Genomic DNA, 16,837 nt, shown 5'->3' with positions numbered 1-16,837 from the left:
TTGAGCTGTGGTGCAGGAGAAGAGTATTGAGAATACCATGGACTGCTAAGAAAACAAATAGATTTGTCCTGGAGAGGGTTAAACCGGGTGGCTCCTTGGAGGCAAGGATTCTGAGGCTCCGTCTAACTTATTTCGGACATGTAGTGAGGAGAGACCGGTCCTTGGAGAGGGACATCATGCTTGGGAGGGTGGAGGGACGGCGCAGGAGAGGAAGGCCCTCTATGAGGTGGATTGATTCAGTGACTGGGATAATTGGGATGGGAGTGTCAGAGGCAGTGCGATTGGCACAGGACAGAGCAGAGTTTAGGGCTGTTGTACATGGGGTCGCTATGAGTCGCAAGTGACTCAACGGCACATAACGACAACAAAAACAATGGCTTATAGCAACAACATAACCATCCAGTCATGAAGAGCATCACCACTGACCAGATTATGTAAAACATACTCCTTTTTTGTGAGTCAGAATCAACTCATAGCTGGTTTTTGGAGACTGTAAATTGTAGGGAAGGAGTTTGTCCATCTTCTTCCAGAGGAAGTGCTGGTGGATTTAGAGCACCAGAGAGACTCTCCTTTGGGGTTAGCAGTCCTTGTGGACTATACCAATGAGACGAAATAGTCCAGGCTCTCCTTTATGCCTTAAGATAAATTTCCGCTTCAGTAGTGGACTTACATATTTCTCAAGAAGTCATTAAGTTCTTTACTAGGAATCTTGTCATACCAGAAAGCAAAGTTGTCTGTAGTAGAAACTATTGGTGCTCTACTTGGGGCCCTTCAGATTAACTTTACTCTTAGTGAGAGCCTATGTACTGATTTTAGGGTATTCTCACTTCCAGCAATCTGAGCCTGCAACTTTTATTGAGACAGTTGTCATCTGGTGATGCTTAGCATGCAGACCAAAAAGTCCAGAAGTGCTTGAAAGTTTATTCCCTTAACCCATGGAGGGCTCTGTTCAGTGAAGTCACTGGAATATAGCCACTCTTAAGGGTTTTCTCTCACTTGAAGGAAGAGGACACTAGTGTTCTCTACTGGTTAAGGGTCGACCTAAAATGTCACCCGAAATTACATCCTTTCTTGCCTTCCTCCCTGCTCTGAACCTTCTTACTTTGTTTTCTCATTATTTCTTGTGAAGGTGTTTTCTTTTCTTTTTTATTATTTTTTTGTGTGTGTGCCGTCAAATCAGATCTGACTGGTACAGGAGGAGATTGTCCGTCCTTCCCCGGCAGAGCATCTGGTGGATTTGAATTGTGTGCCTCTGGGATTGCAGTGCAGCTTCTTGCCACTAGGCCATCAGAGCTCCCCTGTGAAGCTGTTTTCTCAATAAATGACTTGCATATACATTCTTGTCTAAGAGTATGCTCTTTGCAAACCTGGCCTGCAGTATAAGGAAAGGTCCTAAGTGTTCTAGGATCAAAAATACAATTAAAACTTGGATACATTTTAAAGTTATCTCTGCATAATTTTTAAACTTAACAAGGTCACATGTTGTTTGGGAACTTAGAAACCTAAAGCCATGACCACAAGTACAGGATGGAAAACTTTACTTGGAAGCATAACAAATACTTGTGGGAGCTATGGTTTGCAACAAACTGAATACAAGTAAACAAAATTTGTGATTTTAGAAATTACTAACCGTGGAATCTATGATTATAATCTATGATCTATTCAGTGAACTCTAATGTAAAATTTCTTATTGCTGTTGGGAGGTATCATCAGTTTGAATATGACTTAGAACAACTCCAAGAACAACAGATATGACCTCTGTCCTATCCTGTGCCATCCACGTCATCTTTGACATACTTGAGCTCATTGCTACATTTACTGTGTCAATGTGTCTTGTTGAGGGTCTTCCTTTCTTTCACTGACCCTCCAGCTTCCCAAGCTTAATATCCATTTCTAAGAAATAGCCCCTACTAACCAGGGAGCTCTGGTGGCCTAGTGGTAAGGAGCTGTGCTGCCATCCCAAAGGCATAAGGTTCAAATTCACCAGCTGCTCTGTGGGATAAAGATGGGCAATCTTCTCTTGTGTAATTAAACTGCCTCTGAAAACCTGCTAGAGGGTCCACTATGAGTAGATTCCAAGATAATGGTACCCAATAACAACAACATACCCAAAGTATGTGAGAAGAAGCTTTGGCATCCTTTACTTTAAGGAGCACTATATTGTTGACAACATCACTTTGCTTGGCTTTACAATCAACTCTCGTGGTACCAGCAGCCAGGAAATTAAAAGACAAATTGCATTGGGATAGTCTGCTGTCAGAGACCTCTCCAACATACTGAGGAGCAACGATGTCAGTCTGTAGATTAAAGTACGCCTGATATAGGCCGTGGTCTTTGCAATTACTTGCTATGCATTAGAGAGCTGGACAATAACTAGGGATGATAGAAAGAGAGTTGATGCCTTTGAGCTTTGGTGCTGGACAAGAGTATTGAATATACCATGGACTGCGAGGAGAATAAACAATTTCATCCTGCAGAGAGTGAAGCCAGGCTTCTCCTTGGAGGCAAGAATTCTGAAGCTCCATCTGACATACTTTGGACACGTTGCAAAGAGGGAACAGTCCTTGGAGAGGAACGTCATTCTTGGAAAGGTGGAGTGATAGAGCAACAGAGGAAGACCCTGATGAGATGGATTGATTCAGTGACTGGGGTAATGGGGATAAGCGTGTCGGGAGACAATCAGATTGGCAAGGGATAGTGCAGGGTTTAGGGCTGTTGTACGTAGGTTTGTTATGAGTCACAAGTGACTCGATGGTGCATAACAACAACACGACAACATTGGGACTGTTCAAAAATATCATAACTTGAACTTGAAGATGTTAAACAGGAAGAAAGGGAAAGATAGAGATAGTTTTAGATGGAATTGATAAGGAATAGGGAATGCTATAGAGACTTCATTTTGTCTATGCTATCCCTCTAATTCTGGTTTTGAGAAAAACTAACTGGCTTCCTCAGTGGCATCAAAGGTAAATTATTATTGTAAGGTACCATAAAGTCACCTATGACTCATAGGTGACCAATGAACAAGAAATCTAAACCCTGTACAATCCTGTGCCATCCGTATCACCCTCTACACACTTGAGTCTCAAAAGAATGTGCAAGAATTATTTCTGCACATTAAACCTAGACCTAGAAAATGCATGAAAGAATTGAGTAAGCTTTTCCTTCTGCAAAGTTGATCAAAAGGTCAGTTATTTTATGCAATGTTTACAGAGAGATTTGGGTTATGCCTGAAAAGACAATCACCGACTCCTCATTATGAGGTTATAGCCAGCACAATATTGTATCACACTGGATATTTGCTTACTTCATCTGAATCTTCTGCTGACTTTTTCTGGTAGATGGAGAAAGACTGAGGTTGTTAATGATTTCATCTTGATTGGATCTACAATCAATATTCTTGGCACCAACAGTCAGGAAATCAAAAGACATGTTTCATTAGGAAAATCTGTCATCAAAGATATCTCCATAGTGTTGAAGATCTTCACCCTGAAACCCACAGCATCCCTTTTCAGCAGGAAGTAGCTAAGAGACTACGCCATCCCCTTTTTCTTATGAATCAGGGCGAAGTCTCTCTCAGGGAAGAGTGATAGGGAATGGCAAAGGACACACTGACAAAGGAGATTAATCAGAACTGGCTTTGACAAGCACTGTGGCAATTGGACAATTAAAACAGACATTTGGGGGAAAGAAGAATGAGGGTGGAGAAAACAGTGCAACAATGAATGAATGAGAACCCAAAAGCTCTGTAAATGTTCATTAAAACTAATAAAATTTAATAATAATTTTTTTAAAAAAAGGATATCTCCATAGTGTTAAAGAACAACAATATCAGTTTAGAGACTAAGGTGTGCCTGATCCAGGACATTATCTTCTCAATTGCATGATATACATCTGAAAGCTGGACAATGAAAAAGGTGACAGAAGAAGAATCAATGTCTTTGTGATATGGAGCTAGAGAAGACTATTGAACATTCAATGGACTGCCAAGAGAACAAATAATGTCTGTGTGAAGAGGGTGAAATCAAGTTGCTCCTTGTAGGGAAGGATTTTGCATCTCTGCCTTTGGACATGTTACCAGGAGATACCAGTCCTTGGAGTAGGACACCATACTCAGAAGTGTGGAGGGTCAGCTCAGAAGAGGAAGACCCTAGATGAGATGGATTGACACAGTTAACTGTGGCAATAGGATCAGATGTGTCAGAGATGTGAGGTTGGATCTGGATAGGACAAGGTTCAGAGCCATTGTTCATAGGGTTGCTATGAGTCAACAACAGGCTAGGAAAACAAACAGATTCTTCCTGGAAAGGGTTAAACTGGGCGACTCCCTGGAAGCAAGGATTCTGAGGCTCCATCTAACATACTTTGGACATGTTGTAAGGAGGGACTAGTCCTTGGAGAGGGGCATCATGCTTCGTAGGGTGGAGGGACAGCGCAGGAGGGAAAGGCCCTTTATGAGGTGGATTGATTCAGTGACTGGGATAATCGGAATGGGTGTGTCGGAGATGGTGCAATTGGCACAGGACAGAGCAGAGTTAGGGCTGTTGTACATAGGGTCGCTATGAGTTGCAAGCGACTCGATGGCACATAACAACAACCACCACATTTTAATGCTTGAATTTTCAACTAGATTTTCTTTTCCAGAGGATGATGACTGAGATAGTTGTTGATTATTTCCTTAAAAGCAATTTACAAATGACAATAAAAAGAATTTGAAGGATGTTCTAAAGGAAAACAATTTGGTCTAGGACCCTACACATAAATTATTCAAATGTGATAACAAAGTATCACTTTTCTAGTTACATTTACGTTTACTATATCCTTCTCAATTTTTGTAGGATGGTCTACATATGTTTATTTTTGTTTCTGAAATTCTAGACATAGTAGGCAAGAACAAAAATCATACTTAATGTTTGAATAGTTGTGGGTAACATGGTGATGGAGGTTAATATAATCATTACAAAAGAATTTCTAAAATTATAGGCCCAAATTTAAACATGCAGAGAATAAAGATTTATTGACTATCTTGGTAAAATGAGACCAAAAAGTGGAACTAAAAGGATATGCAAAAGTTTATCTAATAAATAAAATTAAACAGATATTTTGTTTTATTCAATATCAACACTGATATACAATAATAATACAAATTACTAGGGAATTAAGAAAACTTGAAATTTATACAAGGTCCAAGTGAGAGAGAAAAACTAATTTTTAATGTAGAAAATCTTGTAAAACATATGAAGATAAAAGTTTTAGAAATTAAACACTAACAACATTAATCAGTATAATTTTAATATAATTCTCACGGAAGTTGGAAATTTATTGCATAACAAAAATAAGGCTATAAATTATATAAACAATTAGCAAACTTGGCTTATTATAAAACTTGATTAAGTAAAGTTAACAACTTTCAAAAATAATAGGAATTATGTCACATTATGACACAATTATAAATTAGTAGTTAATAGCAACAATCATCATTCTTGAACTTTATTAAAAATAATTTAGACTAATTAAAAATTCTTTTTCTCTCTATCTATTTAGATATGAACAAAATGAGGATGTGTATTTTGAGGACGTAAATTAGTACTGAGGAAAAAATATGAAATTTTTTTCATTAATAATGGAGAAGGAATCTTGGGAGAAGAATGGGCAATCTCTTTCCATGTGATTGTTGTTGTTGTTGTTAAGTGCCGTCGAATCATAGGTGACCCATACTAACATTATGAATGAAAGACCTGAACATTTGTATAGCTTTCGTCTCTCCAAGTTTATAGAGTTTCCAGAGGTGAGCTATTTCAAAAGTGGATGCCACTCCTGCTTCCAAGCTTGTTTTAATCAGGAAGCCCCACCAAAGACTGTCCACTCTGAGTAACCATTATCACATTTTACACATCAGTGTCACAGTGTTTAGCATCACAGCAACCACGAGTTACCTCTGTACAGCAAATGCACAGACTAGTGTATATCAATGAAAGAATTTTTCTTTTACTTTTCAAAGAGAAGAGTGAACTGGGGGTGGGGGTGTGGTGGGCAGGGAGAAAAGTGCAACAATGAATGAATGGAAATCCAAAATCTTTGTAAATGTTCATTGAACTTAATAAAAAAAAAAAGAAGAATGCTTGACCAAAACCAATTCAAACCAGGTCTGAGGGCTGCAGAGAAGACCAAAATAAGAAATGTCTTAGGTGAAGTGCAGCCGGAGGTGAGAACAGAGACACACTGCTCACATATATGGGGCATTTTGTCAGAAGTGATCAGTCTCTGGAAATAGACATTTTGCTTGGAAAAGGAGAGGGTAAGTGAGTGGAAGACCCTCAATGAGATGGATAGGCCCAGTAACTGTAACAATGGACTTAAGCAACAGAAACCGCGGGGATGACCCAGGATGGGGCAACATTTCATTCTCTCTACTTACAGTCACTGGGGTGCCATTAATCTGACATCACCTGACAACAAAAAAAAACATTAGGATACCACTAGCATTTGTGAAATTGAAGTCAGTGATAACTGCCTCTGAAAACCTGCTAGAGGGTCAGATATGGGTTAGTCCAAACTCGATGACACACAACAACAACATTCATTAATAAAACCAAACCCCAAACTCACTACCATTTAGTTGATTTCAACTGTAATGACTCTTCATTGGGTTTAAGAGGCAGTGATTCTTTTTGTGCCAAGAATTCTGGAGGACAAGTACCTGGCTAATGGACTAGAAGAGCTCCCATTACAGAAAAAGGTGATCTAACATAGTGTGGAAATTATTGAACAATATCACTAATATCACACAGAAAATGCTTCTGAAGATTATCCAAAAATGACTAGAAAAGTATATCAACAGAGAATAGAAGAGGCAGTAGGAACACCATCGCTAAAGTCACATGGACCTTGGCTGAAAGCGGAGAGTACCAGAGTAATGTCTATCTGTGTTTCATTGACTGTGCAAAGGCATTTGACTGTGTGGATCACAGCAAATAATAGCTGACATTTAGAAGTAGGGGAATTCCAGAACACCTAATGGTGTTCATGTGAAACTTATACTTTGTCTAGGAAGCAATTGTCAGAGCAGAGCAAGGAAACACAGCATAGTTCAAAATTGGGAAAGGAGTGCATCAGGGATGTATTCGGACTCCATACCTTTTCAGTCTATGTGTGGAATAGATCATTTGTGAGGCTGAGCTTTATGAGGAGAAATGTTGCATCAGATTGGAGGAAGACCACAACCCACATCATGCAATTATGCTTGCTGAAACTGAAGAAGTCCTGAAATGTTTGCTGCAGAAGTCTGTATTTTTAAGTGTTTATATGATGCATTCTTACAAGTTACTACAAGGTAATACAAACACAGTTTGTTGAATATAAATAATGACTCAGTGTTTGAAAGATCAGATTATTTCATGCACACCAGCAATCACGTATTTTTTCCATTATTCACAGGGAGCTGCCCACAAAGAAGTAACTCTTCTTTATTATCATGTTCATCATTATCACGATTCTTGTCAGAGTTCAAATCTCTAATTGTGTCTTAGCATTAGTGTATAGAACTGATTATAAAACTACATCTAGAGATTACTGGCCAGATGATCTTAAAGACAGTGGCATCAACTAATTGTAACTCAAAAGATTTAACAAGTTCTTCTAGGGGCAGCCTTGGTATTTGGAGTAGAATGAGGTTCAAGATAGATCCTGGCCTTGCCCTTTGAGCATGTGACTTAAATCATCATTAGATAAATTTCTGCTTGTCAACAATGGTGCCAAAACAAGAAAAAATTAGCATGGCTTTTGTTGGTGTTATGTTTATAAATATTGAAACACAAATTGGTGAGTAAAAAAAGACAATCAAAAAGGTATATGGGAAATTTACATAAACACAGAGTATTCCTCATTGAATCTATCACCAAATTCTGTAACCTCTACTTGCAAATTATATCTTTAATTCAACCATTTCATGTATTGCTATTGCTATGGCTGATTTTCTATCTTGACATATACCTTAAACCAACAACTTCACACCTGGACTATTTCAATGACCTCCAAACCAATATCTTTCTTTCACCTTTGTATCTTTAGAGTCTCTTCGTTTCACAGCAGAGTTATTTTTTTAATCATATGATCCAGATCGTATCAGTCCACTTTTCAAGCACTCCAATCATTTACCATCCTGAGCCAAATCCAGTCCTTTTTATAAATCACCTTTATAGCCACATATGCTACTGCCCACTGCCTCCTTTGCTCTTTAACCACATTGGCCTGATTACTGGACCTTAATCTCTACCCTGAGTTTTCACATTTGCTATTCCAGCTCTTTGAAATACTTTTTTCCCTCTCATTGAATTGACTCATTGACTTACTTTCTTTCAGACATGACCTTTGTAGCAAAGTATTCCCTGATCATCATGTAGAAAATGACAACATTTTTCTCTCCCTCTGCTAGTCTCAATCCTTCATACCCTGTGTTCTTTTTCTCGTTAGACATTATTGCCATGTACTAAGTTTTTGTTTATTGTGATAATACTTATCGTCCTCCACTTGAAGTCCAGGGCCATGAAAGCACAGATTTCCTGCTCTAAAATCTTTCCTTTTTATAAACTCCAAAGCCTCTAAATCAGTGATGGACTGAGCAACTATTATGTGTTTGTCATTAACTGTTATGTTAGTGAAATGGGGCAATGCAGGTGAATGGGAAATTCTTGAAGTTAGAAGCAATTGCAAAATGTGGAAAGGTACATTAGTGGCTTGAGGAGTTAAAAAACATCACAGTGAAGAGAAAGCATGAAGGTAAGGGGAAAATGACAGGTATAAATAGGGGTGTGGCTAAGTGCCCTTGAACTGAGCATGACTCATAGTGATCCCGTCACTAACGGAGCTGAACCCTGTCCTATCCTGCCCTTTATTAGTCCTTCTCCTTAAGGGTCTTCTCCTTTGCTAACCATCCACCTTTCCAAGCACGATGGCCCTTTCCAAAGAACAGCCTCTCCTATTAGCATGTGTAAAATACATGAGATGAAGCTTTACCATTTTTACCTCACAGGAGTACTCTGGTTACATTTTCTTCATTATCTATTTGTTCCTCTCATAGTCCATGGGAGATGTAGCACTCTTGTCCAAGATAACAAATCAAGTGCATTGATTCTTCTCCTGGCATACTTATTCACTATTCATATTTCAGGTGCATAGCAGGTAATTGTGACTGTCACTTGAGTCAGGTGCACCTCAGTCTTTAAAATGGAATCATTGCTCCTTAGAATTTTGGAGAGGCTCTGGACAGCAGACTTTCCCAGTGCTATATGCTATATTTCCCAATGCTATATATCAGTCTCCTAACTAATGGTACTAAGGATGTTGACTGTGGATCCAAGCAAGATGAAATCATTGACAATTTCAATCTTTTCCCCATCTCTCATTATATTGCCTGTCTGCCCAGTGGTGAAGATTTTTATTTTCTTGATGTTGAAATGTAATCATTATTGAAGGCTGTAGTTGTTGATTCTCAGCAGCAAGTGCCTCAGGTCCTCATGTTCAGCAACCAAGGTTGTGTCATCCTCATAATGCAGGTGGTTGATGAGTCTTCCTTCAATCCTGATGCTACACTCTTCTTCATAAAGTCCGCTTTAGGAGAATAAGTTGGGACATAGCAAACTTGGTGGTGGCATGATTAAATGTTCAGCTGCTAATGGAAAAGTTCAGAGGTTTAAACTCTTTGGCTTCTTTGTGGGAGAAAGATGTGGCAGCTAATTCTGTAAAAATGACAGCTTTGGAAACCCTATGAGGCAGTTCTACTTCATTTTATACTTCACTGCCATGAGTTGGAATTGACTTCATTATAATGAGTTTTAACAGTGCTCTGGGTGGGGAATGATGTGGCCTAGATGAGTGGAATTATTCTGGAGTTGCGGTTAGTGAAAACAGAGAGAAAGAAAATGAAATAAGAACTGTTTGGGGAAATTAACCACTTATTTTTTGAGGGAACAAGTCTAGAGGATCCTGGAATGAGTAACAGTGGTTAACATTCCTCTTGCTGAACATGGGACTTCAGAGGAGGAGGTTTATCTGGTTTGTTACTGGATTTGTAGAAACCATAAATTCTGCTTTAGGTATATTTTCTTACTACCAGAACTCTATCCAGAACTGTTTACCTGACATTTCTACTCACATATCAGAGATACTTCAGAACTTGGCATGTGGCAAGTAGCTGGTATTTGAACTCCTGACAACAGAACAGCGACGTTAAGAATAATGAGAAGACGATAGACAAGAAATCAGTACTGACCTCTGAGCCATGTGAACCAGAAAGAGAGATCAGGTAATAGAAAAATACCCACAAAGTGGGCCTTGCTTTCTTAGAGCTTTATTTTAATCAATTTGTGACAGATGAAGAAAGAGATACTGAGAGCAACTTGCTTAATTTCATAGGTTATTGGTCAGGGAGATTAAAGGAAATTCTTTCTAGTTCAAGCTAGGGTGAAAAAAGGAGTAAATATGCCAGAATAAAAAAAGGATTTTCAATGCTTGGCTGAGTGCTTCATTTTGCCATCACCTCCTTGGATAATGGGTTTTGGCTGTGTTCCTGTCTTCTGTCCTCTCTGAAATCTACACCTATCTCCATTTTGAAATACAGGGCAGTTCTTCCATCTGTCTTTCCTTCAACAAACTTCATCTATATCCATAGCATCACTTACTTACACTCAGCCATTGCAACCGACTCTTAGCTGACCCAATGGTGGATTTCCAAGGGTCTAAATCCTATAATAGGAGATTGCCCATTTTTTTGCAAAGCTTTCTTAAATTTTTAAATGCATTTTTTCTCTCTGTCTCTATTGCATGACTGACTCCTTTTCTCAGACAGGATATATGAATCCAGTGTGTCTGCACTCTTAACACTACCAACACATAATAAATTCTTGATAGATGTTTACGTAGACATGTAAAGTATGACAACAGTTAATTTTTCGGTTTAATCCTGGAGACATTTCAGAATATTCTGGGGGGAGCTGTGATTCTCGCTCTTCGGGATAATTCAGATCATTGGCATTCTGCATCTCACATTAGGGATAAGTTTTGCAACAAGTTACACTCGTCAGAGCTCACACAGACCTTTATGAACAAGACTCACTGAGCCCTTGAAAAGATGCTCTACAAACTTTAAAATGGGGGCTCTTAGAAAGCAGTTCAAAGAAATTGCCAACTGCAAATGTAGATCCTATAGAGAACCTGCCAGATCAATGTTGTTAGACTGCTTAAATCTCCTCACAATAACTTTGTTATCTCTCTTTAGAGTTGTCACAGAACTCTAAGTTAGCACTTCAGTGTCCTTTATAAAGAGTTTAAGTCCCTTGCTCTATCCCCACTCCCCCCGCCAACATTTTAGTCAAAATGTACTTGAGCTTCAATTGCTTGGTGAAAAATAGGTCACTGCTAGTCATGTTTAGCATTCTTCTTTCTTCCCCTCTAGGATAGAATCTGCCTTCAGACTATTTTTCACAGAGAATAAGGATTAGTGCCTCTTTATCAATGTTGTCCATATCCCCACTCTGTATACTTTATTATCACTGCTAGAAGGTGCTTCCCAACAACTGAGTTGTAGAGCTGTAAAAAAAAAAAAATCAAGCTCCCCAAAGCCAGGGTAAATTGAAATGTCACTCTTTACGAGGAATTTTAGGAGGGAGACTAAGCATTTGCTTCAATACAGACTATCCATTCTATGGCCTAGTTTAGAAACTTTCAAAATCAATTTTAAATCTTTTCTTTATAGCTTACATATCCCTTCAATATCATCCCTTTATGACTTAGCCTTGATCTGGCAACACAGGCTAGGGCGGAAGGGAGCTGAAGTTGGGTGAGGTAGGAGCTCTATCAGTCTACCCCATAAGCAAGGCAAGTGCAGGCTTTCTTGTGCTTATTGATCAATCTGTAGTGAACAATTTCTCTCTTTTTTTTAATCATATAAAAAAATTCTGCTGGTCTCTGTCTCTCTTCTAACCTCACAGCACTTTTCCTCCATATTTAAGGAGTACAAGAAAGCTTCTTCACCAAGAGTCTTGATGATGCAGTGGCTAAAGAAATAGGTTGCTACATGAAAGGTGTGCTATTTGTAACCACTGGTTGCTCTGCAGGGGAAAGATGTGGCAGTTTGCTTCTGTAAGATTAACAGCCCTGAAAACCCTGTGGGACTCTTCTACTCATAGGATAGCTATGAGTCTCAATAGAATAGATAATAATGGGCTTGGCTTTTTGGTTTCAAGCACATGCTTACTTTGTTTATTGGGTATACCACCGCAGGGTGGGAGGGAGACATGATTGATTTGTAACCCAGGCCCTGCGCCTGCCTTCTGCTCCTGCTCTTTGCAATCCTACACGCTTGCCTGGCTGCTGGCCTCCATGCTCACCCCAGATGCATTAAGCCTGCCTGCTGTTTGGCAGACATTTCCCTTTGTTTGTGCTCCTTGCGCTGTTCTAATAACCCTCCTCAAGGCCAAATTAGATTTATATGGAAGGGGGAGTAAACTAGAGGATTCAGAATGACTCTGCTAATTAGAAACCAAAATATAAACAGCAACTCCACATGGATGTATTAAATAGGCCAGCATTCTCCATAGCGAATCAAATTAAGAGAAATCCCATTATCTCGCTCAAGGCTTCTGCCTTTTTTTCTGACCACTAGTTTTAGTGTTTGAGCAGGGCGAGGATAAGGAGATACTTCATTATAGGTCCTGGTTCTAAACCACAGCCATTTCCTCCCCTGCCCCAAATTAGAATGGTACCAAGTCATTATTCACAATTAAACCAAATTCTTTTTTTTAAAATCCATTGTAATCTTATCCTCCAAAGACTTTAGGTTTCAATACAGCCTCAAATATTTAATTTAATCTCACCATCTTGTCTTCAGAGTAAACTGGTTACCGCAAATATTCTAAATAACTCTCTGAAAAGCCCAGTGTATCCTGGGAGAATTTATGTTAATAAATCTCTGCTGCGGGAAATGAATATTCCTTCCATTAATCTCTAATCTTGTTCAATCAGGCTCATTCTCCAGAATGATCTGCTAGTGGCCAAGAAGTTTCTAGGAACTTAATATTATAAGTAACAAGGTAACTGAGAAGGGTATTCACTTCTGTAGGCAATAGTCTCTAACCTCGTAACAGAGGAGGGATCTGAGAAGCAGAGCTTGCTCATAGCATGGGCTAATAGAGAACCGAGCTCTGATGTTGCCATCTTTGCAGTCAGATCCATGTCATGGTGCCCTGAACATAACAGAATGAGACATTGCCCAGTCATGCCATCTTCATGTTTTGGTATGTTTGACCCTTGTTGTGGCTATTAACTTAATGCATCTCATTGAGGAGTTTTCTCATTTTCACTAACTTTCTATCAGACGTAGTGCTCTTTTTAAATAATTGGTCTTTCCTGATGATGTGTCTAAAGTAAAGAAACTAATACCTTACTCTCCTTACTTGTAAGGAACATTCTAATTTTATTTCTTCTAAAGTTGATTTGTCTATTCATCTTAACTGATGCTATGATTTAAATGCAATTCTTCTGTCTTCCTTTTTCATTGTCCAGCTTTCACATGTATATAATTGAAAAAGCCAATGTTTAGGTCAATCATCAAAGTGACATTTTGCTTTTCAAAACTTTAGAGAAATTTTGCAGCACATTTACCTAAAGCAATGTTGTTGTTGTTGTTGTTATGTGCCATCGAGTCGTTTGTGACTCATAGCGACCCTATGTACAAGAGCCCTAAATGCCGTTCTATTCTATGCAAACCTCGCTGTCTTAAACACATTCATACCCACCACTCCACTCAAAGAATCGATCCATCTCATCGAGGGTCTTTCTCTCCTGCACCATCATCCCTCCACTCTCCCAAACATGATGTCCCTCTCCAAGGACCAGTCCCTCCTTGCAACATGTCCAAAGTATGTCAGATGAAGCTTCAGAACCCTTGACTCCAGGGAACATTCTGCCTTCACCCTCTCCTAGCAGTCCGTGGTATATTCAACACTCTTCTCCAGCACCACAGCTAAAAGGCATCAATTCTCTTTCTATCATCCCTATTCACTGTCCAACTCTCTGATGCATAGCACATAATTGCAAAGACTATAGCCTGGATCAGGCGCACCTTAGTCTCCAGCCTGATGTCGTTGCACTTCAGTACTCTTGAGAGGTCCCTCACAGCTGACTTTCCCAATGCAATTCATCTTCTGATTCCCTGGCTGCTGTTACGAAGAGTGTTGACTGTGGAATCAAGTAAACGAAAACTGTTAACTATCTCAATCTCTTCACCATCCATACTTATGTTGCCAATTGGTCCAGTGTGAGAATCTTTGTTTTCTTGATATTGAGCTTCAATCCATATTGAAGACTGCAGTCCTTGACCTTCTGCAGCAAGCACTTCAGGTCCTCCTCAGTTTCAGCAAGCAGGGTTGTGTCATCTGCATAACGCAGGTTGTTGAAGATTCTTCCACCAGTCCTGATGCCACATTCTTCCTCGTACAGCCCAGCATCTCGGATGATCTGTTCTGCATACAGATTGAAAAGGTATGGAGACAAAATACATCACCAACGGACCCCTTTCTTGATTTTGAATCATCCAATGTCTCCCTGCTCTGTTTTGATACTACCTCTTGCTCCAAGTATAGGTTTCACATTAGCACAATCAAATGTTCTGGGATTCCCATTCTTCTCAGAGTCAGCCACATCTTCTTGTGATCCACACAGTCAAAAGCCTTTGCATAGTCAATGAAGCACAGATAGACATTTCTCTGTTACTCTCTGTTTTCTGCCAAGATCAATCTAACATTAGCTATAATATCCCTAGTACCACAAACTCTTCTAAATCCAGCCTGCACATCTGGCAGTTCTCTGTTGACATTGCTCCAAACATTTTGGGATAATTTTTGGCAGAATCTTGCTTGCATGTGATATCAATGATATTGTTCGATAATTTCCACACTCTGTTGGGTCACCTTTCTTAGGAATGGGAACAAATATTCATCTCTTCCAGTCAGTTGGCCAGCTGGCTGCCATCCAGGTTTCCTGGCACAACTCAGTGAGCACATCCAAGGCAGCATCTGTTTGTTGAAATAAATCAATTGGTATGCTGTCAACTCCTGGAGCCTTGTTTCTTGCCAATTCCTTCATAGCAACTTGAACTTCCTCCTTCATCACCATAGGTTCTTGCTCATATGTTGTTTCATGAAATTCCTCTGTGTCAGCCAATTCCTTCTGATACAGTGACTCTGTGTATTCCTTCCATCTTCTTTTTATACTTCCTGGATCATTCAACATTCTACCCAAACTGTCTTTAAGTATTGCCACCAATGGCTTGAATTTGTTTTTCAACTCCTTTAGCTTAAGAAATGCTGAGTGAGTCTGGCCCTTTTGATTTTCCAACTCCAGCTCTCTGCACATTTCATTATAGTATCTTGCTTTGTCATCTGGAGCTGCCTTTTGAAATTTTCTAGTCAGCTCTTTGATTTCTTTATTTCTTCCTTTAGCTTTGGCTTCTCGGTGCTCTAATGCAATACTCAGGGTCTCATCTGACATCCATCTTAGTATTTAAATTCTTGACTGCTGTTCCAGTCTTCAGTGTTTCTTATTTACAACTCAACAGCTTATTGCTGTGGAGCCGGAACCAATTAGTGGCTGACCCTCCATTGGGTTTACCACACTGCAAATCATCCAGGAGATTGCCTCTCTTTCTCCCACTGAGCAGCTGATGATTTAAACTAACAGAGTGGTGTGGCCTTTGGGGTAGTAGTATAACTAGGTCACCCAATCTCTTCTGGAAAAGGAAACCCTAAAAGGTCTCTTAAAAGCCATGTGGGGTAGTAAATCATGGCTACTTTTCTTGAGGAAAATAACTTCATAAAAATCACCTTTTTACTACTTATTGCCCTACTAACTTCTAGTACATGATTCCTGAGTTGGCAGTCTTCAAGGGAGGAAACAGTTGCTATAGGAAGACAAGTTCCAAGCCTACCAGCAGAATAGCTGTTATGGAGCTTCAAAGAAGCTTGAAGAGCTACAGCTTCATGCACACGCGCTCAAGTCCTTATGGGAGCTGACATACCAGCACATTTCCCCTCCTGAATATGTGACCAAGTTAAATATGATTGTATCAGTTCTTTTCCTGCTCTTTGTTGATGGCTCTCCAGTTTGCCAGGGAAAACCAATAAATTGAGATCAGAAAATAATTGTAGAAAAAATTGTGGAGAGGACAAATGTTCTGAGAGCAAACAAGAACTCATCCTCAGGATTGAGTCATGATGGACACCACTTCCCCTCCAAAACACACACAAAGATCACCTATTTCACCTTGACCTGCTAATTTTACTGTTTGTTCCTTCTTAGTGTGGGAGGAATCCTGACTGTGACAGGGATTTCAGATTATATTATGGTTTTCACTATTTATTTATGGTCCTGACAACCCCCTCTACTCACCTACAGTCCACTATTCTAGTGAAGGCCACAGTACTCATCTTTTTTGTGTAACTTCTTGGTAGGAATAAATAAAAGGGCATGATCCTTACTGATAAAAACAGTTAAGTAAATGGAACATATTTTTAAATATCTTGTTAAGTCATTGTGCAAAATCAATGACTTAACAAGATATTTAAGAATATGTTCCATTTACTTAACTGTTTTTATCAGTTAAGTAAGAGGCATAAACGCAGGTTATATACCAGGATTTCACCTGATGGCATGCATAGGAATCAGATCGATTACATATGTGGAAAGAACCTCTGGAGAAGCTCAATATCAGCTGTGAAAACTAGGCCAGGAGCTGATTGTGGAACAGACCACCAACTACTCATATGCAAATTCAAGCTAAAGC

Source organism: Elephantulus edwardii, unplaced genomic scaffold (genome assembly GCF_000299155.1).
Source record: "Elephantulus edwardii isolate Elephantulus edwardi_28Jun2011 unplaced genomic scaffold, EleEdw1.0 scaffold00026, whole genome shotgun sequence".
Classification (NCBI taxonomy): Eukaryota; Metazoa; Chordata; class Mammalia; order Macroscelidea; family Macroscelididae; genus Elephantulus; species Elephantulus edwardii.
The sequence above is the reverse complement of the archived record's forward strand: the minus strand, read 5'-3'. Positions refer to the sequence as shown.